This window comes from Peromyscus maniculatus, chromosome 8, assembly GCF_049852395.1.
Source record: "Peromyscus maniculatus bairdii isolate BWxNUB_F1_BW_parent chromosome 8, HU_Pman_BW_mat_3.1, whole genome shotgun sequence".
Taxonomy (NCBI): Eukaryota; Metazoa; Chordata; class Mammalia; order Rodentia; family Cricetidae; genus Peromyscus; species Peromyscus maniculatus.
Genome location: NC_134859.1, coordinates 7240151 through 7264765, shown reverse-complemented (window position 1 = coordinate 7264765; position 24615 = coordinate 7240151). Strand labels below are relative to the sequence as shown.

The following is a 24615-nucleotide window of genomic DNA, read 5'->3' as shown; positions in this document are numbered from 1 at the left end:
CACCAAGCTAACCACCTGAACTCTATCCCATGGTGGAAAGACAGAACAGACTCTTGTAAGTTATCCTCTGACCTCCACACACTCAGAGAGAGAGAGAGAGAGAGAGAGAGAGAGAGAGAGAGAGAGAGAATAGATGATAGATTAGATAGATAATTGATAGATAGATAGATAGATAGATAGATAGATAGATAGATAGATAGATAGATAGACAGATAGATAGACAGATAGACAGATGGATAGAAAGATAAACTAAGATCCCCCTAATTCACACTACTAAGAAACAGAATAGTTGGAAGGTCCGTGAAATGGCTCAGTCGAAAAGTATTCACTGCACAAGCATAAAAACCTGATTCCATCCCAGAACCGACTTGAAAAAGTCGGACATGACAGTGTAAGACCAACACTGAAAGATAGAGACGGGCATCCCGGGGCTCACTGGGCAGCCTAGCTTTCTTGGGAAGTCCCAATCTCGAAAACCAAAAGGTGGATCGTGTACAGAGGAATGACAATAGAGGCTGTCCTCTGTTACACACACACACACACACACACACACACACACACACACACACGAAGGGAAGGAGGGAAGTGGGGGGGGGCGGGTAGGTGCTGCATGATTTGAAAACCAGTTTTGGGGCCGGGCGTTGGTGGCGCACGCCTTTAATCCCAGCACTCGGGAAGCAGAGGCAGGCGGATCTCTGTGAGTTCGAGGCCAGCCTGGGCTACCAAGTGAGCTCCAGGAAAGGCGCAAAGCTACACAGAGAAACCCTGTCTCGAAAAACCAAAAAAAAAAAAAAAAAAAAAAAAAACCAGTTTTGGTATGTTAGTAATTGATTACTATGTAACACACTGCCCTAGTAGTCAGTGTTCCTGTGGGTCAGGAACCCAGCCATGGCTTAGTAGGTACCTCAGATTTTCTCAGAGTCCAGAGTCAAACTGTCAAAGACCACTGAAGTCTAACCCAAAGGCTCGACTGGACAAGGATCCATTTCTAAGCTCACTCAGAGTGGGGGAACCTCTTGGCAGGATTCATTTCTTGGTGGGCTGTTGGGCTAAGGGTCTCTGTTTCTTACTGTTGATCAGATATGAGTCACTAGATTGAATTTACAGTTAAAGGAAGAGAGTTACATGGAGTTGCTGATCCCTGAGACTGTGTTGAAGGCTGTCTAGCTATGGGATGCTTTCCTTCTGGGTTAAGAATACTACATCAATGTGCATACCATTAGGTCTTCTGAAAGGGCCCTCTCCCATTCCCAAACCTATCTGCTGCCTTTGTCTTGCCCACACTCCTGAGATTTCCAGATGCATTTGAAATCTAGCCACAATCTCCTCGATTGCAATATTTTTCCTCCTCATTTCTCCACCACTCCTGAAATATTCAATCCAGAGAAGCCTCCTGCACCATGTCTAGCCTGGGAACACCTAATCCAGTCCCTTGTTTTACAGATAAGAGCACTGAGACTCAGACTCAGTCAAGAGAAGGGTCGTCCCCAAAATCCCACAGGAAGCCAGAGGCAGGGCTGGGACCCTAAATCTCATCTGCTGCACATCCCAACACACCAGGATCCTTGCTGGGAAATCAATCCAAACCAGGCACTTGAGCTCTAAGGAGAATGCAGACATTTCATCAACATACAAATGAGGGAAACATTTAGGCGGCTCTTCTCCCTCTGTCCCCATCCTTTTCTTCACAGGGGGCTGCCTTCATTCCCCCCTGGGAGTGGGAAGAACTCACTAGTTAACTGAGCAGTGAGCAAGCCTTTTTGGGTGAAAATCTAGGAGGCCTGGTGAATGCAGCTTCACTGTGGTCACACAATGCCCTCTAGCCCTGAGTCGGGGTAGTTCCAGGAGGAAAAACTTGAAAACAATGAAGGCTCATGAACACACAAAGCCCAATGTGCAATTACGACAAAGCTGTACAATTGGGGGTCCTGTGGACCAAAGAACTGGCAAAGCCCCACACAATTTATGGGCACAGTGCCAGATTCTCTGCGAGTCTGTCCTTTCCACGGACTCTTAAGAGAGATCACAGCAACATCACTGAACAAAAGGATTGAGACCTTTCTACTAATTGTAACTTTCCAAATATCTGGAACATCTTCACTGATTTAAGAGATTACCAAAATGATCTTCAGTGTATGCAGCTCTTTGTTGGTGGAGAGTACTTGGTTTTTAGAGTCTTGGGGATTCATTCAGAGCCTTGCATGTGCTAGGCAAATGCTACCAGAGCTTCAACCCCAGCCTGAGCATGCACTTTTCATATATCAAATGCAAATACTGTGAGGGTTTAATGTCATATGTCTACCCTGCACTGCCCACCTATCAGAGTATTGCATTCCTTCCTCAGAGTAGCCATTCAGAAGCTGATATTTATATTGCAGATTTGATTTAATTCAACAGATATCTACTAAATACCCATGTGCTGGATGCTGAGGAAGTAAGCCAGAATGGTATTAAGCAATAGCTCTCCAGTTTCTTTCCACTTTACTACTCCTGAGCTTTGCCAATCCCTGGGGTCCCCTTGGGTCACCCTTGGTGCCAGGGTTGGAAGTGTGACTGTTCAAAGCTCCTCTTCTTCCTACCCACTAAGAAGGTTCCAGGGAATCAGCATCCCTACCTAAACCTCGGAACTGAGTTTACCAGAAGAGAAGGCAGCTGTGCATGCCCCTAAAGAAGAATCTGCAAGGGAACAAAGACAAATTAGGCCAAGAGAGCTGAGCCTGGGCAAAAGCACATCTGACGGCGGCCTGGACCCTAGACCTTTTGTCTGTCTTCTAATGAAACGGAAACTGGTTTTATGTCACTATCAACAGAAAGAACATCATGGCTAATCCATCCTTGAGGAGCTCACAACTATTTCTAACACAGAACATTGTATGAGCACTATTATTTAAACACACATACAATTGTGAATTTCTTCTGAAAAACTTAGAATATTGAAGACTCCCCAGTAGGAAGTCTCCCTTTTGCCTTGATGTGTCAGAATGATTTGGACAGGCAACAATTATCAGGAGGAAGGTAAGGAAAAGGTAGAGGGAGGCAGGACCACACTCCTGAGCTTGGGAGAAGGTTCCCATAGGCTGGATTCGGAATCCTCCTTGTAAGGACAGTGAAACCACATCCTCTGGACATGGATACATGTCGGTTCCACTCAAACACTCATAAGACTTGCATAAGATTGAGTCTCATCAGTATTCCAGCATAGGCTGGGAAGGGGCCCATGAGACCCTGACTCCCAGCTGAGAAGCTATTGGCAGTTAATGGCTGCTGTGAAGGGAAGAGTCATTTCTGCCCAACCACAATTCCTTCTACCCAAAGCAATAACAAAACACGTGAAAGCAGGAGAGGCTCCTTAGGAAGGCAAAGGGGCTCCATGGGAATGTGAGGGGGACAAAAGATGATGGAGAGAGGGGTAAAAATGCCAAAGTGTATGTATGAAATTGTCAAAGAATTTAAGTCTAAATTGTGATTTTATATGTAGCTGAGATGACTCAGACCTCAGCTACCAGGACCACAAAATAAGATCATATTCATTTGTTAAATTATTTTTGAGATATGTCATATGCCATAAAATTCATCTTTTCAACATTTACAGTCAATGAGTTTGGGTGTGTTTGTAAAGTTTTACAACTATTATCAGTACCCTCCATCACGAATCCCCCTTCCCCCTCTTCCTCTCATCCTTAGCAATGCTAATACGTTTTCTGTCTCTGTGGGGATGACTATTTGGGACATGCATTTTATTCAGATTCCATTTACATTATTTTATTATTACCTTTACAGTGCTGGCCATCAAACCTTGGTCTCTGTGCATGCTAAGAAAATGCTCACCTCTGAGCTATACCCAAAGCTATTCACTGTAGGCATTTCTGTCGAGGGAGAAAAAGATAGAGAGGAAGGAAAGGAGAGAGAGACAGAGACAGAGACAGAGACAGAGACAGAGAGAGTCAGAGAGAGACAGAGAGACAGAGAGAGATCAGATACAATGTACATGTCACACTCAGAAGACAACTTTCGGGGGTCAGTTCCTTTCACCGAGGGTTCTGAGGATTGAGCTCAGGTCAGTGAGCGGTGTGACAGTCGCTTTCCCCTCCTGAGTCCTCTCAACAAGCCAACAATAAGATTCTATTGTCGCCGGGCGGTGGTGGCGCACGCCTTTAATCCCAGCACTCAGGAGGCAGAGGCAGGCGGATCTCTGTGAGTTCGAGGCCAGCCTGGTCTCCAAAGCGAGTTCCAGGAAAGGAGCAAAGCTACACAGAGAAACCCTGTCTCAAAAAAACAAAAAAAAAAAAAGATTCTATTTTCTTTCTTTCTGTTTTTTTGTTGTTGCTGTTTTGGTTTTGGCTGTGTGGAGGTGAGGTCATGGAGGTAGAGAGTGGTAAGATCATCCATGGTATCTTTTTCAATTGCTCGCCACCTTTTTCCTTTTCTGAGACAAGGTTTCTCATTGAACCTAGAACTAATAGTTTCAGATAGACTGAGTGGTTAGTGAGACCCCAGGATCTGCCTATCTCCCCGCCACCATCCCCAATGCTGAGGTTACAGATTCGTGACAACCCACCCAGCTTTCCATGGATGCTGGGGATCCTAGCGTGGGTCCTCAGGCTTGTGCAGCAAGCGTCTTACTGACTGAGCCGTCTCTCCCCAGCCTCAAGGCTCTATTTCCCCCTCGCTCTTCTTCCTGTCACTTCCTCAATCACAGCACACCGCCTGTCCAAAATCTGCTCCCGTGATCGTCCAAAATCTTTTTCCAAATCCCACTGGGAACACTTTGCCTTTGGAGATAATAGTGCTAAGGATTAGAACCAGAGGTTGGGATGAGGGTAGGAGGTGATGGAGAGGCTGAACAGGAACCAGGATGGGATGTGGCCTGCAGTGAGATGACGTGCCAGGGATGGGAATCCGGGGCTTGCAACTCAAGCTCTATGCAGAGAAACCCCAAAGCCACTGACAGACAGGAAGAGACGCAGGCAGATGCCTCTTTGGGTTCACTCTTCCAGATAATAGGCACCTGCTTGCCACAGAATCTCTCCATGTTTGGCTGCCCTCCAAAGCTAACTTTTTTCTTGGCTGTGTTATAATAAACATCTTTATTAACTAGAGTTGGGGATATAAAAGAAATTTGGAGATTTCAGTTTTTTTCATCATTATCATTAAAAGACATTGCCACGTTTGATATGAGACAAGGGGACAAAAGTGAAAGCATTGTCGTGTTTGCTTCAACACACATAACCAAAATTGGAACAGTGCGGAGATGATTAGCATTGCCCTGCACAGGAGGACACTCACGTCTGTGAAGCATTCCACACTTTTAAATAATGAAGAAATTCTCAGGGCAGAGTTCTAGAGAGTGGGATGAGTTTCTTCGGAAATCTAGACTATTCTGTCTCAGGCTGAGGAGCTTGTGGGAGAAGGCTGTTGTCGGAATACTTTTCTCCTTTCTTGTATTTCAAAGTGCATGCATTGCTAAGTTATGCATCTCCTCATTTGAGCAGCTCAAGACAGTGACAGCTAGATTAGCTTGTGTCAGTATTTAGCGTGTCCCCAAATCACCTCAAGTTCTTATTTTAAAAGCCAGGCTCCTGGACACCATCCCCAGAGTTTCACGATGTCCTTGAAGCCAGCGTTTGAGGAAGAGACTCGGGCAGCACTAGTTCTGCAGTCACAAATTAACTCCAAGCAGTTGAGAATGTCTGCTGGAGCTCTAGGTTGAGACAAGGTCTGAGCATAAGCCATCAACTGGTGATGTCTGCCGTGGGCAGAGCATGGGTAGCCGAGGCACAAAGGTCATGTGTTTCTCGTTACTACAGCAAGCATTCTTTGAGTGCACAGCCTGTGTCCTCCTACCCAGGAGCCATGCTAATCATCTCTGAATCAATCCAGTTTTAGTATATGTGTGCCAAAGAGATCGCGAGAATCCCTTCGTTCATATCAAATATAAGGATCTGGATGCTCCCCTAATAGTTGTGCCAGAAACCCCATCCAAGGACTGAGGAATCTGGATGCAGACATCCACGGCTAGGCCCCGGGTGGAGCACTGGGAGTCTAATTAGTGAGAAAGAGGAGGGTTTATATGAGCGAGAATTGTTGAAACCAAGGTTGGATAAAGCACAGGGACAAATAGCCAAACGAATGGAAACACATGAACTATGAACGAAAGGCTGAGGGGCCCCCAGCTGGATCAGGCCCTCTGAATAGGTGAGACAGTCGATTGGCTTGATCTGTTTGGGAGGCATCTAGGCAGTGGTACTAGGTCCTGGGCTTGTTGCATGAGTTAGCTGTTTGAAACCTGGGACTTATGCAGGGATGCTTGGCTCAATCTGGGAGGAGGGGACTGGACCTGCCTGGACTGAGTCTATCAGGTCGATCCCAGTCCTCGGGGGAGACCTTGATCTGGAGGAGGTGAGAATAGGGGGTGGGCTGGGGGGAAGGGGAGGGGGGCAGGAAGGGAGAGAACAAGGGAATCTGTGGCTATTATGTAGAACTGAATAGTATTGTAAAATAAAATAAAATAAAATAAAATAAAATAAAATAAAATAAAATAAAATAAGAAAAAAGAAAAAAAACTGATTTGGTGAGAACATTAAAGAGAAATTGTTATAAAAAAAAAAAAAAAAAAGGATCTGGGTGCTCAAACATACCGACCCCGGAAGAGTAACTAAGTCATTTCAGTCTGACTGTAGGAAAGCCTATAAGGGGATGCATCCTAAAACTAAACGTGTGGTTGACTACAAAGACAAGGACATAGTGCTGTGACAAGGCAGTGACGGGGCAAGGACGTGTGCCCACCTGGACAGAAGACAACTGAGCCTGATCTTGGAGAATAAATAGGAATTTTCCAGGTGAGCATAGGCGAAAAAATACCAAAGATAGAGATGATTACAGATGCTGCAAACAAGAATACTAGAAAGGGATGTTTCCTGGGATTTGTTTATTTTATGTGTGCATACACACACACACACACACACACACACACACACACACACACACACACACACATCCTAGGCCCACAAACATGCTGTTTCTTAAAACTTTAAGACTTATTGAGAGGGAGTTAGGGGAGGGGGTGGTATTGGAAGTGTTGGAGCAAGGGATAGGGGAAATGATATAATTATATTTTAATTAAAATTCAAAATAATTAAATAAAAGACTTACGGTGCTCCCACATGAAATCTTTGCTCCCAGTAGGCTAGTCTGTATTCTAATGTCTCGGTTTAAATGTCAACTCTTGTTCAACAAAGAAAGTTACCAGAATTTAGTGTGGGGGTGGGGTGCACACACATGCTGAAGTACAGCACACGTCAGGTAAAGCAGAAGGATGCAAAGCTACAAAAGCCAGACAGGTACTGATGCCTGGTCTCCATGCACTCACCAGGCCACACCCAAGTCCAGGCAGTGGTCATTGGGATAGCACATAGAAATTCCATTTGCTATATATACTATCTTGCCATTCATGAATCGCAGACCTAACAAACTGGGAGGCTGTGCAACAACTCCCTCTGCCCCTCCCCATCCCAGCACAATAACCTTAAAAGAGGACTGACCTATTTTCCAGAGCTTGCCCTTTCCCCGAGAGGCATCGTGTTAGGTACTTTCCTGTTGCTGTGATAAGACACCATGACCAAGACAACTCATAGAAGGAAGGGTTTATTTGGGGCTCACAATTCCAGAGGGTTAGGAATCCATGCCCATCACGGCAGGGAGCGTGCGCACAGGCAGGAAGGCAGGCACGGTGCTGGCAGAGCATCCGATGGCTCACATCCACGTCCACAAACAGGAAGCTGAGAGCTGGAAGCACACCCTGGGAACCGTGCGAGTCTTTGGAAACCTCAAAGCCCACGCCAGTGTCACACCATACCTCCTAACCCTTCCCAAGCAGCCTCCAGCTGAGGACTGAGCACCCAAATGCTCAAGATTGATGGGGGTCATATCATCCAGAGCACCCCAAGTATGAAACTCAAGCTGGCCACCACACAGAACAGCTCAAAGATAAAGCTTGAGCACTGGTTTGCATGTGTGCTTCTGAGAGGCTAAGAGTTGTACAGACTCCAAGGTGGACAGACAGATAGGGAGAGGGGCCATGACTGGGTGAGAAAGAAGGTGAACTTCCAAGATGGCCGGCTTCTTCCTCACCTTCCCTACCCAAGACAAAAGCCTGGCCGCTCGGAACACAGGCCTAGCGGGCTTTTTTCTCCCACCAGTCAGCCTCCCTGCTGATGGACTGGTGGACTGGCCAGAGGAGTTCGAGGCCAACCTGTCTTCCTTCAAACTGACCAACCTTTAATAAGGATTGTGGGGGGTGGCGGGGTGGCTGGGAGGGGTGTCGGGGTGGCTGGAGGGTGTCGGGGTGCTTGGGGGGTGTCGGGGTGGCTGGGGGGTGTCGGGATGGCTGGGGGGTGTCGGGGTGGCTGGGGGGGTGTCAGGGTGGCTGGAGGGTATCGGGGTGCTTGGGGGGGTGTTGGGGTGGCTGGGGGTTGTCAGGGTGACTGGGGGTGTCGGGATGGCTGGGAGGGGTGTCGGGGTGGCTGGAGGGTGTCGGGGTGCTTGGGGGGGTGGCGGGGTGGCGGGGTGGCTGGGGGGGTGGCGGGGTGGCTGATGGGTGTCGGGGTGGTTGGGGGGTGTTGGGGTGGCTGGGGGGGTTGTCGGGGTGGCTGGGGGGTGGCTGGGGGGTGACGGGGTGGCTGGGGGGGTGTCGGGGTGGCTGGGGGGTTGTTTCCTCACGCCTAATAGAAGCCTCTCTACACAGACTGGTTTGCAGTGTTTGCACTGTTTGAGATTTTTCCCTGCCGCTACCTGTTGCACTTGAGCATTTTCCCACCCTTTAGTCCTCTAACTTGTAGAAATGAACCTGACCAAGTCCCCTACTCTTTTCCTCTTTCCTAGGAAAGTTCGTTTACAGAAGTCACTAACTTGTCCGCCACCTACAGGCACCTTTGCTCAGTGGAAACACCCCAGCTCAATTAGCTCAGACAAAGTAGCATCACTACACCGAAGAACCCAAACAACTCAAAACCAGTCCTGACTTGGAGACTGGCAGCCATGGAAGGGCTGCTCTCACTTGCTCTCAGCTGCCCCCACCCCCCACCCCCCCACCCCTCACCCCCCCACCCCCGTGTGAGCATTAACAAATGCAGAAAAGGGTAAACATGGAAACAGGAGTCAAGTGTTGTAAGTCACCAAGGAGTGGGCAGTTCTAGGGAAAGAGTCACACAAAAATAAACCAACGAACCAAACAAAGTCACTCGTGGGTTTTAAAGTAGCATGCCTTCTCCCCGAACAAGCCCTAGAGCATTTGATCACCTTATGTAAGTAAAAATAAACCACAGAAGGACAGGAATGATAGCTAGGTGGGGAAAGCCCTTGTCCTGCAAACAGGAGGACCTAAGTTCCACTCCAGAAGCCATACTGAAAATAAAAAGCATGGTGTGGGTGATACACTTGTAATCACAGTGTTAGCGAGGCAGAGACAGGCAGATCCCTGGGCTGTCTGGTTAGCCTGCCTGGCCCACATGGTGCATTCCAGGCCAAAGACAGTACTTGTCTCAAAAACAAACGAGGTGGATGGCCCCTGAAGGATGACCGCTAATGGCCACACACATGCAGACACGCGGGCACACAGAACTGTGAAGAGGGAAAGGGATGTAGGGATGCGGAGAGGGAGAAAGAGTGGGGAAAGAGAGGTAAGGCAGGGGAGAGGGAGCCACACCACAGAACCGGAAGCAGGGCGCACAGTTTCTTTTTCCTACCATCGCCTTGAAAGTATCACTCCATTTGCTAATTTCACAAATTTTGGTTACGTGCTGGACACAGTATGTATTGAAGATACAGGAGTGAGCACCAGGCAAGACCTCCCTCCTTCAGGAACACAATAGCTGGGAACCCAGAAATCCCACAGGCAGATGTATCTGTTCATAGCAATCACTATAAGAAAATAAAATCAAAGAATCGGAGGGAGTAGGATATGGCGGAAATAGGAAGATGGGAACCAACTTTAGCCTGGCCAGGCAAAGTGTGATGTTTGGGGGCTGGAGAGATGGCTCAGAGGTTAAGAGCACTGGCTGTTCTTCCAGAGGTCCTGAGTTCAATTCCCAGCAACCACATGGTGGCTCACAACCATCTACAATGAGATCTGGTTCCCTTTTCTGGCCTGCAGGGATACATGCAGGCAGAACACTGTATACATAATAAATAAATAAATCTTAAAAAAAAAAAAAAAAAAAAAAAGGTATGTTTAGGGTGAACACGTGACACCAGGCCAGAGAACAGCTGATAGGAAGCCAATCCTACAGAGATGTAAGAAATGAAGGCTCCATATAGGAGTACCACTGTGAAGCAGAGAGAAGCTGGATGCTTTGGTTAACAAATGGAAGGTCCGTGGAGCTAAAACAGAGTCATGAAGGAGAAGAGGAGAGAAATCAAGTCTAATTGGAGAGTTGGGCAAGAGGCAGAAGACAATGAAGGATGTTACTTAAAAACAACAGTGGTAGAAACACAGCTGAGCGGGCAGTGTACTTGCCTAGCATGCATGAAGGCCTGGGTTTGATCCCCTGCAGCCACGTAAACCAAAACTACCCCTATAATCCTAGTACTTGGGAAGTAGAAGCAGGAGGACCAGAGGCTCAAGGTTATCCTTGGCTACATAGCACTTTTAAGGGCCTCTCTCAAACTGCAGCAAAGAAGAAAAGAAGTGGGTCTGAGCTGCATTTGTGACTGTGACCATGAACCTTGCAGGCTGTAGACAGTTAATTACAAGATACAAAGGAAAACCCAAAAGAGTCAATGGAGTTACCCAAGAGATAATGAGGTCTGAATCTTGATCTATGTAGTTCCAGAATGCCCACTGCATGGATTTAAAAAAAAGGCTGAGCATCCTAACATGGGTGAAAGGACATCCTGAAGACTGAATCCTGCCAGCCCACAGAGCAGAGGCTCTCAGGAGATTAGCCTTGTAAATGTGGAGTGTGCACATTAGACCTGTCTGAAAAGCCAGAAAACATTGCACTGAATGTTTACTCTGTGTCAGATTCTTCCAAGGGCTTTCCATGTTGTATTCTTTACCAACCAAATTATGAGGGGCATTCCCACAGTAGAGGGCAAAGAAGATGGAGGTCTCTACTTGCTTGCCAACTAGCAAGACTTGGAATAGCTGGAGCCTCTTCCACAGTTCATGACTCATTAGACCCTACTGTAACACGCAGCACAGTAGGTACTCAAGCGTGGGCAAGGATGCTATGTTCTCCGAAATCACTCACTCCATACTCTTCCCCCTTTGTTTTCATCTTCTGGTACCCCACATCATTCTGCCACTGGGTACCCCACATGGATACAATGCCGAACTTTCCCAATGAGTCTATGGCCCTCTTCCCATTTCCTCCATTTTGTAGGTGAAAAGCTGCAATTGAGCTAAGGTTTTAGCTAGGGCCTTCCAAAGGCTTCGCTCTTATCCTGAGGTCTGAGGGAACCCTGGGAATGGAAACACGAATCTGGGATAAAATTAGAGGGTGGCATCAGTGGTAGTAACAGCCTCATCCTGACTGCTCTGCTCAGGTCAAAGGTGGCACTGTTTACCTTTTTCTCCATAATGAATTAAAATGAATGAAGAAGAAGAAGGATTGCCCAATTGTGGACTGGCTCACGCTGTCCTGGGCCATGTGTCAGCACTGGCATGGGTCTGATGCAAGGGAAGAGTTAAGGTTTGAATTATTATCAGAATTAGGGTGCTTTATTGGTTCACATCACCCAATCTTCCCCAGCCATTATGGCTTCACCAAAACATTAAACTACTTTAAACTTTCATTTTCCTCTTAAAACGAAATTAGTTCGGAGGAAATTGTGTTTTCTGAGCTCCAGTTTCAGCCTCAGGCAGAGGGAGTTACAGTACAGCGCACAAATAAACAACAATCACGGCCTAATTACTAACTAGTAGGAGCAGCGCTGTCAGTGCCACGGTCCTGGAGGGAGGCAGGGCTCAAGTGGACCTCCTCTGGAAGCCTGGGGTACTGACATGGTAATCTTCTGCTCCTCAGGCCTTGAAGGCCAAAGACAAAGGAATGTCTGAGGCACACCAAGTCTCTGCCCTCTGGGTACTAACCTATGCTATCCTGTGCTCTCCCTACCACCACCATCCCACCCCTAACCCCCACCCCACCCCCACTGAGACCTCTACTGGGGTAATCCTAGGGATAGAATCGGAGCCAGAAGCAAAGACTAATGGGTTAAGAGCTGAGGATCTGTTGTGTGTCAGGAAATACACAGCACTCCTCATTTTTAATGGTTATCAGACATCTATTCTTTCTATTTGTCCACCTGCTTTGCAGAAATATTCCTTTTATGTCAAGCATATATCAAATTCTTTTTGCCTTGTGATCAATGATGAGCCTATCATAGATCCTCAAACGGTGGAGTGATTAAGGCTAAACCAATCACAGGTCCTCAATTATTGTAGGGCATTGGTCATGTGATTAGAGTTACACCAACCAGTAGGACCTCAAATAGCCCAAAAATAAAGCGCAGGACGTCAGGTGCCTGAAGCTAAGCTGCTTGTAAGACCTCACCACTCTGGAATGTGATTGGTTCAAGGGCAGCAGTCGATGGAAGATCAGCCAATCACAATTTTTCTCTGGGATTTTTCTGCCTAGAGCAGGAAATAAGGTTCGGTCCTTATTTTCCAGATCTAGAAAAATACAACTTTTGATGGCCATGGATGTGAAAGTCATTCCCAGAAAGACAGGAAAGTGGTGGGTGGGGGTGGCAGTCCTGGAGGAGGAAGTTGCGGGATGGAAGGAGACAAAGAATGCCATCTCTGGCAAGACTCTTAGTCTGTCTATTGGTTGCCTTGCCCAAGCCCATAACCCAGGGCAGCTTTCACCTCCCATGAGCATAGTCCAGCCGGATCCCTGTCACAAGGCAGCAGGGGCTCGGTGACAGCCCCTTCTCTATAGCTAACCTGTACTGGGGAAGCACTGCAGTCACCTACTATGTATTTATTGCACTGACTTCCTAAATCCGCAGAACTGTGAAGGTGGTACCAAGGACACGCCCATTTCACATTTAAGGAAACTGAGGCAAAGAGATATTAAAGTGATTTCTCCAAGGTCATACACCTTAGAACTGTAGAATAAAAAGGGTTGTCTTTTATGAACGTCGATGCTTCCTTGAAAAGAATGGTGTAGGCACTGTTATCCCACTTCACAGATTGGGGATGATCCAGAGTTTAAGAAACCCAGCTTCCAGGCCACCTTCTTCATCCTTCCCTCCCTTACTTCCAGACAAAATCTGCCCATTGGATTTTCTCAGCCACTGCACCAACGCACAAGCCCTGAGCTGATCCCTTTTTATTTCTACAAATGGAAATATCTTTATTGTGTTTTCTTTTTCTGCGGTATCTGAAGATGATCCACGCTGCCTGATGTTATTCTCACCGGTAGTGCTCCAGCCCACAGATGCCAAGGGCTGAAACTTCCTGTTATACAACTGTTCCGAACTTCCAGGGCTGATTGCCCCTGGCAGAAGCAGCCCCAGACAGGCCAGAGCGTTTGATGCCGGGAGAGCGTGTCAAGGCTGCCTGGGCATTTGCTAGTCCCTTTTAATTTCAAGAGCAAGAGAGTCTAGATGTGCAGAAATGAGGGGAAGGCGAAAAGACAAGGAGAGAGAAGGGCAAGGTGAGGTAAAGCAGGGGCTTTGTGAAGCAGCAGTCAAGAGCAAAACCAATATCATCATTGCTCATTCCCCTGCTGGGCTCCTGATAAGGCAAGGCATTTGAGATTGCTCCTGAAAATGGGGATTTGGCCAGGGTGACCTTGGATGCAAGGACTCACAAAGCAACCCAGAACTCTTCCTGTCCAGGCCCTGCAGTGGATGTGACTGAGAAGAGTCCCTGTGTCCCCATGAAAGCCTTGTCTCGTGACTGGGCTATGCAAACAAGCTGCCTATTTTGGCCTATTTTCGAGTAGATCCCTTTGGGGAGAGAAGAGGTGGCATTAGTAACGGTTAGCGTGGGATGCTTGCATGACTTGAGTGTAGGGTTCAAGTGTGAGTCTCTTTTTCAGCAAACCCTGGTAGCCTTACAGTAGGGCTTGCCCTCCACTGGACTCCCACCCTCTGGCTTCCATAAAACCATCATCTGAAACAGATTTCTCTCTGCTAGAGGCTGAAGAGGGGGGACCATTAGATAGGGGGCATATTCATTTCCTATCATGAATACAACAAATTACTGTAAACCCAGAAGCTTAAACCCATATGTGCTTATTAATTTACAGCCCTGGAGTCTAGAATGGCCTCCCTGGGCCAAAATTGAGACAGGATTGTAGTCTCAGATGAAGGCTCAAGGGAAGAATTCATGTCGCTGTTCTCCTCAGCCTCCAGTGGTCGCAGACAGTCTCTGGCTCACAGTCCCTTCCTTCAAGCCAAGTTACTCTCCTCTTGTCAGTCCTGTTCTCTCTTCCATCTCCCTTCTCTACTCGGAAGGAACCCAGCGATTACAGCCCTCAGCCCTCCAGGATGATCTCCCCTATGCAGTGTCGGCCATTCTAATCCTGATTCTGCCCATGGCCTTTATTCCCCTCTGTGAGATAACCTAACACAGTCACGTGTCCCTGGGACTGGGGCTCAGATGTCCAATGGGATCATAATTATACTGCCTTTTATAGAGACTTTGGCAAAATCCTCATCCTGTGTGCTTGTTTGTTGATACTGTTGATTTGAGATCGCATCTCAATAGGTGTCCCAGGCTAGCTTCCAACTTGTTACCTTCCTGCCTCATCCTCAAAGAGAATTAAATGCATACACCACCAAACCCAGCTCATGAAATCCTCAATTGTACACTGGGTGCCCTTGACCTCCTTTTGCCAAGGTCAGTGAGAAAACTTGACCAAGTGACTCAGAAGCTTGCCTCTCACTCCCCAAAGAAAATGCTGCTCATGTGGACATCTGCTGAGGCACCACTGGTGCGGCAGAGCCACGGAGAACAATTCGTGTGTGAGCAAGAATGGTGCTGACACTCGTGTGTGTTTGAGCCTGGGTTGGCCTCAAGTTCTCAATCCTCCTGCCTCAGTCTCCTGGGATGAGATTAGAGGTATACAGGATGATATTCAGAAAGAATGCTGGGGATTCTCAAAGGTAGCCCCTCCCTTGGAAGCAGACAATCAGACCTGCTGTGAAATGTTCTGTATGGCAAATGTGTTGCTCTGATTGGTCAATAAATAAAACACTGATTGGCCTGTGGCTAGGCAGGAAGTATCGGCGGGACTAACAGAGAGGAGAAAAGAAAGAACAGGAAGGCAGAAGGAGTCACTGCCAGACGCCGCCAGGACAAGCAGCATGTGAAGAGGCCGGTAAGCCACGAGCCACGTGGCAAGGTATATATTTATGGAAATGGATTAATTTAAGCTATAAGAACAGTTAGCAAGAAGCCTGCCATGGCCATACAGTTTGTAAGCAATGTAAGTCTCTGTGTTTACTTGGTTGGGTCTGAGCGGCTGTGGGACTGGCGGGTGACAAAGATTTGTCCTGACTGTGGGCAAGGCAGGAAAACTCTAGCTACAGAGACCTTCTTGCACACACACACAAGCACCACAGTTCCTTCTAAGGAATGACACATGCTTACTCACACGCAGAATGTCCTCCTGTGCTACTGCACGGTCACGGTGTTGACGCAGGTCCTAGACCACCGGATGTTGGTTCAAAGAAGGCTTTGCTGTCACATCAGGGCCAGCATGTTGGGTGTGGCTATGCAGTGCCGTGTGCCTTCAATAGCAGGGCTGTGCAGTAGTGTCACACACAGATGAGCACAGATTCATTTTAGGCCCTCGGGGTGTCTGTCCTTGGTGGGATTCTGGACTCTTGGGCTATGGCTAGATGGACAGCCAGCTAGGACATGGATTTAGATCCTTGGACAAAGGCTGAGACACTAGTGCAGACATCCTGACATCTAGGGAGAAGTAGTTCTTGGGGTCTGGGTATTCAAGGGTCCTCTGATGCAGCCTAACTTCTGGACATGTGAGTTTTAAAGGCTCCAAACTGCAGAAGCTGGCTTCCTTCTTCAACTGGTCGAACGTCAGTGGTGTCCCTGGGGAAGGCCCCTTCTGGTTTTTTCCATGCCTTGCCTCTCCTGCATTCATCTCCCCGCTCCTCTCTCTTCCTTCTGTGTCTCCCTCTCTCCCCTCTGTCTCTCTGTCTCCTGTCTGCCCCTGGCTCTGTCCTTCCACCTGGGCCTGTCTCTCCCTATTTCTTTATTCGCCTCTGCCTTTCTTTCCCTCTCTACCTCTGTGTCTCTGCTGGTCTCCCGTCCCTGTCCCTCTGTCCCTGTCTCACTCTTCCAGTGTTTGCATATACAACACATTATTTCCTTTTCTGTGTATTTTATGCTTAAGTGTGTGTGCAAAAGAGAGAGAGAGATTGTGTGTGTATGTTTATATGTGTGTGTGTTTATGTATGTACGTGTTTTGTGTATGATCATGTGTGTGTGTGTTGTGTGTAAGTTGTTTGTGTATGCATTGTATGTCTGCATTGTTCATAGGTGTGTGTGTGGTACATGCCTGTGTGTTTGTGCATATGTGTTGTGTGTATTGTGTGTGCTGTGTGTGCACATACACGTGTGTGGTTGGTCTCTGTGCACTGGCATCTGCTTTTCTTTTCCGCCCTCTCTCTGCGTCTTCGCTGTCCTCAAAGCTCTGACTTTGGATCCTATTTTCCCTTTGGCGTCTCCTCCCTTCACTCTCCTCCTGTGCGTCACTCCATCCCGTATTCCTCTTTGGTGCTCCTCTTGTCTCTCTGCAGTGTGGCAGAGAGAGGGAAGGAGAGGAGGAAAGACAGAGGCAGAGGAAGGGGATGAGCTCCACTCTGCCTCCCCTCACCCCCCCAACCCCACCCCCTCAGTCTTGGCTCTGAGCTCATACGCCAGGCTCTGCCCACACCCCTACAAGAACCTCAGTGTCCCAGTCAACCAGTACAGAAGGGGAGCACAGCCTCCCCTTGTGTGTCCAAAGTGCAAGTTCACTGAGTAGGAGCAGCCAAGGCTTTTAAACAGGCTGCAGTTCTCCAGGGGACAGTCTGCTTTTTCTCCAGAAAAGAGGAGAAAAGAACTGCTCAGTGTCCCCGTAAGAGTGCTGTGTCCCCATTCCCTGTCAGCACTTTTACTGTTAACGTTCTCCATAAGGAAACTCTCGTTCCAGGACTGAGAAGCGGGCTTGGAGGGGGAACGGGAAGAAAGAAATAATTATGTGCCCAGCTCTTGGCAGCTGCAAGTTTTTTTCTTCCCATTTTATGTTCCAAGTCATAATCCTACACATATAAAATTTAACCACCACTGCATTGTTAGCATTTTGCAGAAAGAATTCTTCAGCTACAGCACCAACCAATTTACTTAAAAGACTTGCTGGAGTCTGTTTACAGCCAGCAGGCCCAGGTCGGCTTGTAACACTCCCAGTGTACCGGGTGACAGGTACCCTGGCTTTTCCCCATCGCTTCCTCAGAGATGCAGCACACGGGCCTATAGAGCTGCTGGCTCTTTGAAGAACATCCCACCTGTGGCTTCATTTCAGGGAAGGCCTTAGGGTATTGTCAGCGGAAGCAGGAGAGACTCCATTCTGGAACCTTCCCAGGCTGGGGTCACACCAGGCTCTCCATTTCCTCTCTGGGTGACTTTGGACCAGTGGCTAAACCCCTGTGAGCCCCAGTTCTGGTTTCTTCCATGGAAGATAGGAACGTCAGCCTCATCTCGCAAGCTTTTGTAAGGATGATATGGAATGTTCCATGACGTGAGTCCAATACATGTAGGAGACATGTCCTGCCCAAGACAGTGTCTGTTTTGTTCTTCATTCCAACTCAAAGGTTGGAGTCTGGCAAGTATTTCATGCTTAGTAAATGGGTAAAAGAGCATAGGAATGAGCTATGGATGAACTGCCTCCCTACTTCTGGCCTAAGGTCAGACTCCATAGATTATTCCCAGCTATGACTTTAAAATATTCCTTCTTTCTCTCTGCTTCTAGGTGTCAAAGGGCCTTTCCAGCCCATGCATTTCACAATGTTAGGACTCTGAGCAGGGCACTGCAGGGAGTCCATAGGAGTTAAAACTCTTTGACACCAAAACCCCATCTTAAGTGACCTTAAACACCGAACCAATACAGCTAGCATGTCTACACCTGCAGTGACTGCATCCAAGGTCCTGAGCCCATTATCACAGCTTCTTCCATGACCATCATCTGCTTCCTCAATTCATCTCAAGATGGCTGTCTTCCCAAGCTGGGTCCTACGGCCCTATGCTCCAGTGGTTTTAACTCAACATAAGCTGAATCTAGCCCACTGGCTCTTCTGTAAATAAGGGTTTACTGGAGCACTGCCACATCTATTCATTGGTGTGTAGTTGACAGCAACGTTTGCAAAGCAAGGACAGAGTTCAGAAGCTTCAATAGACATAGACAAAAAGATAAAGAAAAAAGAAAGCACCATGACAGTCATTATTGGACCCATCACAAACCATGCTTTCTGACCCTTACCTACAACAGAGCCCTGCATTTGTCATGTCGGAATGGTGGTTTGAATGAGAATGGTCCCCACAGAGGCTCATATATTTGAATTCATGGTCCCCAGTTGGTGGAACTGTTCTGGGAAGGATTAGGAGGTGTGGCCTTATTGGAGGAGGTGTGTCACTGGGGGCAGACTCTGAGGTTTCAAAAGCCCACTCCATTCCCAGCCAGCCCTCTGACTCCTGTTTGTGGAACAGATGTAAGCTCTCAACTACTGCTCCAGCACCACAACTGCCTGTCTGCTGCCAGACTCCCCACCATGATGGCCATAGATTCGCCCTCTGAAACTGTAAGAAAGCTTCCAATTAAATGCCTTCTGCAAGTTGCCTTGACCGTGGTGTCTCTTCACAACAATAGAAAGGAAGATAAAACAGGGGATTAAAGTCTGAAGGTCAGGAATATGGCTCTTCCTAAACCATTCCCTAGAGCTTAGGAAACACTAATAAGCCCATCTTCATCCTGTGGACACCCCTCCACTTGAAGGTGAAATCAGCCAAATTCCTCCCCACTGAGGTCATAAAAAACAGGAGACGCATGCATTCCCTCGGAGAAAGAAGGGCAGTTGCTAGAGGAAGAGGAAAAGGAAAAGTCAGGCAAACCAAGGGAATCTCATCACACAGACTGAATAAATGAACACAGGGCTCATGTCCAGCATCAGAGGCACCAACATCAGATTCCAGCTTGCCAAAAGCATTCAGTTCCCAAAGAATCTCTTGGATACAAGCTTTCAGTTAACAAACAGGTGCTTCTTTTCTGAAATAAGCATTCAGGTGGACTCATGTATTGGGATATCCAGAGCCAGCCTGTCCTCACCGTTGTTGATTCAGCAGAGAGTGGAGAAAACCAAGTCGAACACTATTGATCTTTCTGTTCAAGACACTGCCATGGCGGAGGCTCAGCAACACAAACCTCTTAAACCAAAGGCAGCATTTGAAGCTGGAAATGACCCTTCAGACCCCGCCCATGACACCTGCTCCCTACTCATCAGGCTGTGACACTCTCCCAGTTCCAGAAAGCACCCCATGAGCACAGGAGACAAAGCCAATCAATCACAGAACTCTTCTCCCACACACGAACCCCCCACCACCACCCCTGCTCTTCAATGCAGCAGACATGCATGCATGCACTCATTGTCAATGGTGGTTGTGTTAAGCCTTCTTATCTGCCCTGGCTATCCAGATTCCAGAATCCTCATCTAGCCACAAAGAAAAGCTTGCTTTGCCTCTCTCTATTCTAAATGCATGTCTCCTCATAATAGTGCCTTATTGAAATATATTAAGAAACCAAATGTCTATCAATATATGAATGAATAAACCAAGTAATATGTATATACAATGGAGTATTGTTTCGCCTTTAAAAGGAAATTCTGACATCTGCTGTAGCATGGAAGAAATCTAAGCTCTAAGTGAAATAAGCTTCACACAAAATGATAAATAGTATAATTCATTTAAATAAGATCACCATGCAGACAGAAAAATACATGCTATTAGAGTCTGGAAACTGAGAAAATGGAGAGCTCATGTTTAATAGGCCTAGAGTTTCTAAGTGAAAGTTCTGGAGTTGGATGGTGATGGTAGTGGCTTCCCAATAATATCAGTGTATTTTAAAAACCACTGGATTGTGCCCAGGTCTAAGGAAACATCACAGAATAGAGAGGCCAAAGGAATGTGGGAGCCAGACATGGGAACACTGCTATGAAACGCTGTCTTCTGGGCGTGACAGGACTGTTGCACACATGCATTCCCAGCAGCTGGGCTTCCGTGCATAAAACTTGTACAAGATTAGCTGGGTGGTGATGACACACATCTTTGACCCCTGCACTCAGGAGTCAGAGGCTGACAGATCTCTGAGTTCAAGGCCAGCCTGGTCTACAGAGTGAGTTCCAGGATAGCCAGAGCTACACAGAGAAACCCCACGGGGGGGGGGGGGGGGGTCCAAGATCAAGCTAGCCTAAGTCAGCATGGGTGGGAGGGGCTCATGTGAGTCTCCCCAGCCCTGGCTGAGGTGCCCCACCCCCACCCAAGGTACTGTTCCAGCTACTGAAGGGGGAGAGTCACTTTTCTTCGAAAGTGTGGCCACTGGTAGGTGGTCTATTCCCCAGTTGTTGGCCCCAGAATCATGCGCAGATGGGCAACACTAATTGGACTCAGGGGTATTTAAAAAGGTGGGGAGGATAGGAAGTTCGGAGGGAGACATGCTGTGGGGGCTGTGGAGAACTGGAGGGAGGAAGAAGGTGGATATGGCCAAAACATAATGTATGTATGTATGTATCAAATTTTCAAAGAATAAATAAAATATATTTTAAAAATAACTCATGTTTTTAAAAAATTATCTTTAAGATGCAAATGATTTTGTATCATCAGCTTGGTGTTCAAGTTCTTCATTGTTCCTGCCCATCTGTCTAGCTTTATCCCACAGTCTTTCATGATCTCCCCGCACCCAAGCTTTCTCTTCCCCCAGGAAACAGATTGTGCTAGCTTACATGCCTTCTTTCCCAGGTTCGAGAACCACTTGGTTCTTCTTCAGCCTTGGGTCCTGATCTTACCTTGACATCCTCCAGATCTCACTGTGATTGACATTTCATCTATAACACTGACTGGATTCCACGGAAGCGGAATGTCTCTCACTTCCTAAGTTTTTCTCCAGCACTGTGCCTTAGAGGCTCATCTCCATTCCTCTCGTTCTATCTGTCTTTCTCTTCCACCATTTCAGCCTGATCTTGCAAAGTCGCACTGAGCCCAGTGCACACCATCCATAAGAAACACTTCCTCACTGTGCCCAAGCATCCAGAGGGTTTGCCCCAGCATAAGCTCACCTGAGAGTTTGTTTTAAACCGTAGGCTCTTGGGCCACTGAGTTGGCTCATTGATAACGGCACTTACACCAGCCTGACAACCTGAATTTGATCCATGGATCCCACATGTTATAAGGAAAGAATCCAACTCCTGCAAGTTGTCCTCTGGCCTCCACACATGGTGGCATACATGTGCACACCAACAGACAGATAAATAAATAGATGTAAAATAATTACTTATAAAATGTAAGTTCTGAACCCACTTAGAAATTCAGATTATCTGTCCAACACATATCAGAAGTGGCATTCTAGAGTCTGCCAAGTCAAGGTAAATTTTAAACCCTGGTCTGCGAAACATCAGGCTGAGGTTGAGGGAAACAAACCGCTGGCTTTAGGAAGAGTGCTGCTACAATGTGCATCCAGGTATAATGTTTCCTTAGATTGCACTGCATCTTTGATTTCACATCCAATCTACTTTGTACTTAGTCCCAAGCAATTACTGTTAAATATTGTCATTGTGTAGCTTGTTTTCCTATAAATAGCGTCATTATGAAATTTTCACAGATGTTGCCACTTTCTACTTAATTGTCTACACCTGGGCTATTTTAACCACTGAGGTTATAAACAGGGAACAGGCTCCCATGCTCTCAATGAATAGCAGCCACAGAGTGAGAACTACACGACCCACTGGCGAGCTGCACAGAGGATGACTGCAAAATGCCCATCTACTCATTCAACTAATGTCTGCTGAGATGTTTTTCATATTTCATTACTGCATCATGCAAATGTGCCCTAGGAATCTGGCTGAGGAAAAGGTGGACTAATTTGCCAGGTAGAGCAGCAATGTCAATGACCTTAGGTGCTGATGCAATAGTACTTGGTAGAGGACCTGTCCAGTGGATTGTGAGACAGGGAAACTTCCTATAGTCTACTAATTACCCAAGGTCTTTTATGACTTTTCATCATCTACCTGCTCCCCATCCTTCACTGAGCAACTTCAACTCTTCCTCTTGGCCATCTCTGAGTGATCAAGACTCACCAGGTCTGAGCCATGTGTTATCCCGGGGGATGAGAAGAGGAGGCCAGGCTGGTTCTAACCCAACCATGGAGATTAAGAACCTGGTAGAGGCAGTCCCTTGTGGTGGCTGATAATGACTATAAACTGGAAAGGGTCTAGATCACCATGTCTATGAAGCAGTTTCTAGACTAGGTTAAGTGAGGTAGGACCCACCTTAGATGTCTGCAATGCCATTCCATCAGCTGGGGTCCTGGATTGAATAACAAGCAGAAAGTAAGCCGAGCAACAGCACTCCTTGTTCTCTGCTTCATGACTGTGGATGCCATGCGACCAGCTGCCTCATGTTCCTGTTGCTGTGCCTTCCGCATCGTCATGGATGATACTCTCAAACTGTGGGCCAAAATGAGCCCTTCCTTCTTTGAGTTGTTTTTACTGGGTATTTTGCTGCAGCAGCAAGACAAGTAACAAAGCTCCAAAGGAAAGTGGGTGTCGTCGGAAGATAGGGAATGCTGCAGACCCCCACGAGTGTTCATTCCAAAGATGGCCTGTCCCTCTAAGCCCAGCTACATGACACCACTGCTCTAGGGGGTAATGAATTGATAATAGCATGCCCATCCCCATTCCCAGCCCTGGCCTACCAGCTTCCCAGAACTCCAAAGCTATCCCTGATATATTCCCACATCTGGCATGACAGGATGAGAAATTGAGCGCGGGCTGCAGCTGACAGAAGAGGCAGAGAATCTCTGCTTGTTCCCCTAACAGATGGGCACCTGTCAGAGAAGCCCTCAGGAAAAAATGTGGTCTCTCAAGGTCTCCTGCCTGTAGACTTTAAATTTTTCCACTGCACCCTGGCATGGCTATTAATTAATATTATTATTATCTTTCATTGAGATGGATGGGAATACTAATTGCTCCTCTCATTCAAATCTCTTCATAGTCATACTTATCTTTAGACAAATAACAACATAGAGACAAATGATTGATGCTCAGCATTTAGCACTCATTTGTAAGTGAGTTGTCTGTGTTGATCTTCCTGCCACTGACCTGGGATCCTTGTCTTGCTCTTCTTCTCCACCCTACCCTTTTCCCTCTTCCCCCTTCCCTCCCTTCAGTGACCATAACATTAGTTCCTTGGTTGGGAGCAGAGAAAAAGAGGAGCCTCCTTGAAATAAAGCATGGCATGGTGGAAGAACAGTAGCTTATTTCCCATAAAATCAAATATACAACCAAGACCCAAGGCCTGTTCCTTCACTCTGATAATTGTATGACCTTGAGACACTATCAGTTGCCCAAAGCTGCCTCCATTTGGAATGTCTTAGTCATTTTTCTATTGCTCCCATTAGACACCATTACCATGGAAACTTATGGAGGAAAAAGTTTATTGGGGACTTACAGTTTCAGAGGGTGAGTCCATCACCATCATGATGGAGAGCATGGCAGAGACAGACATGATGCTGGAGCTCCCATCCTGATCCACAAGCATGAGTCAGAGGGAGCTAACTGGGAATGGGAGCTTCCTCACATCCCAACCCCAATAGTACACCTCCTCCAACAAGGCCACACCTCCTAACCTTTCCCAAACAGTTCCACCAAGCATTCAAACAAATGAGCCTGTGTGGACCATTCTCATTCAAACCACCACATGGGGTAAATACACAAAGCACCCAAATATGAATGAATAAAAAGGTTTCTATAATGATGGGTCAGTCACCAGTGCTTGAACTTGATGAAGATGTAGAGGAAGGTAGAGGAATAGGGGAGGTTTACAGCAGAAGGAAGGGACTTTAGGCATGCCCTGATTGGGGTCTAGTGAGAGATGCCAAAGGAGGCTCTCTCAATGAGCATCCTGTACAATGCATGGCAGTGCACACTTAAGATTCTCACTTGGTCCTGAGTTGGAAGCATGAGCAAACCTGTTCCTCAGAGAAGTTGTTTGTCAACTGAGTCCTGGCAATTTGGAGTCAGATGATACCATCTTGCATGGTCTGACCATTGTCCATGTAATGTTTGTTCCCTCGGGCTGTTCTCCAATAAATTGAGGTTGAAAATGATGCCTAACAGTAGATATGGAGAGAACAACAAGAGATGATATATAAATTGCTCAGCTTCACACCTGGCATTGTTTGTACATTTTTAGTCCCTGTTCATGATGAGAAAACCATGATGAGCAGACAAGAAAAGTCTCTAAGCTTACATGCTCCTCTTAGTGTTAGAAAACAACCCATAAAGTACCAAGCAACGAAACAATGTCATGCCAAGACAAACGCTAGGGGAGTAATACGG

General features: G+C 47.1%; 1 pseudogene; it reads left to right on the top strand.

Moving 5' to 3' along the window:
• The first annotated feature begins 5209 nt into the window (after positions 1 to 5209).
• On the top strand, positions 5210 to 5310 carry LOC121831872 (U6 spliceosomal RNA; annotated as a pseudogene).
• Positions 5311 to 24615: the final 19305 nt, after the last annotated feature.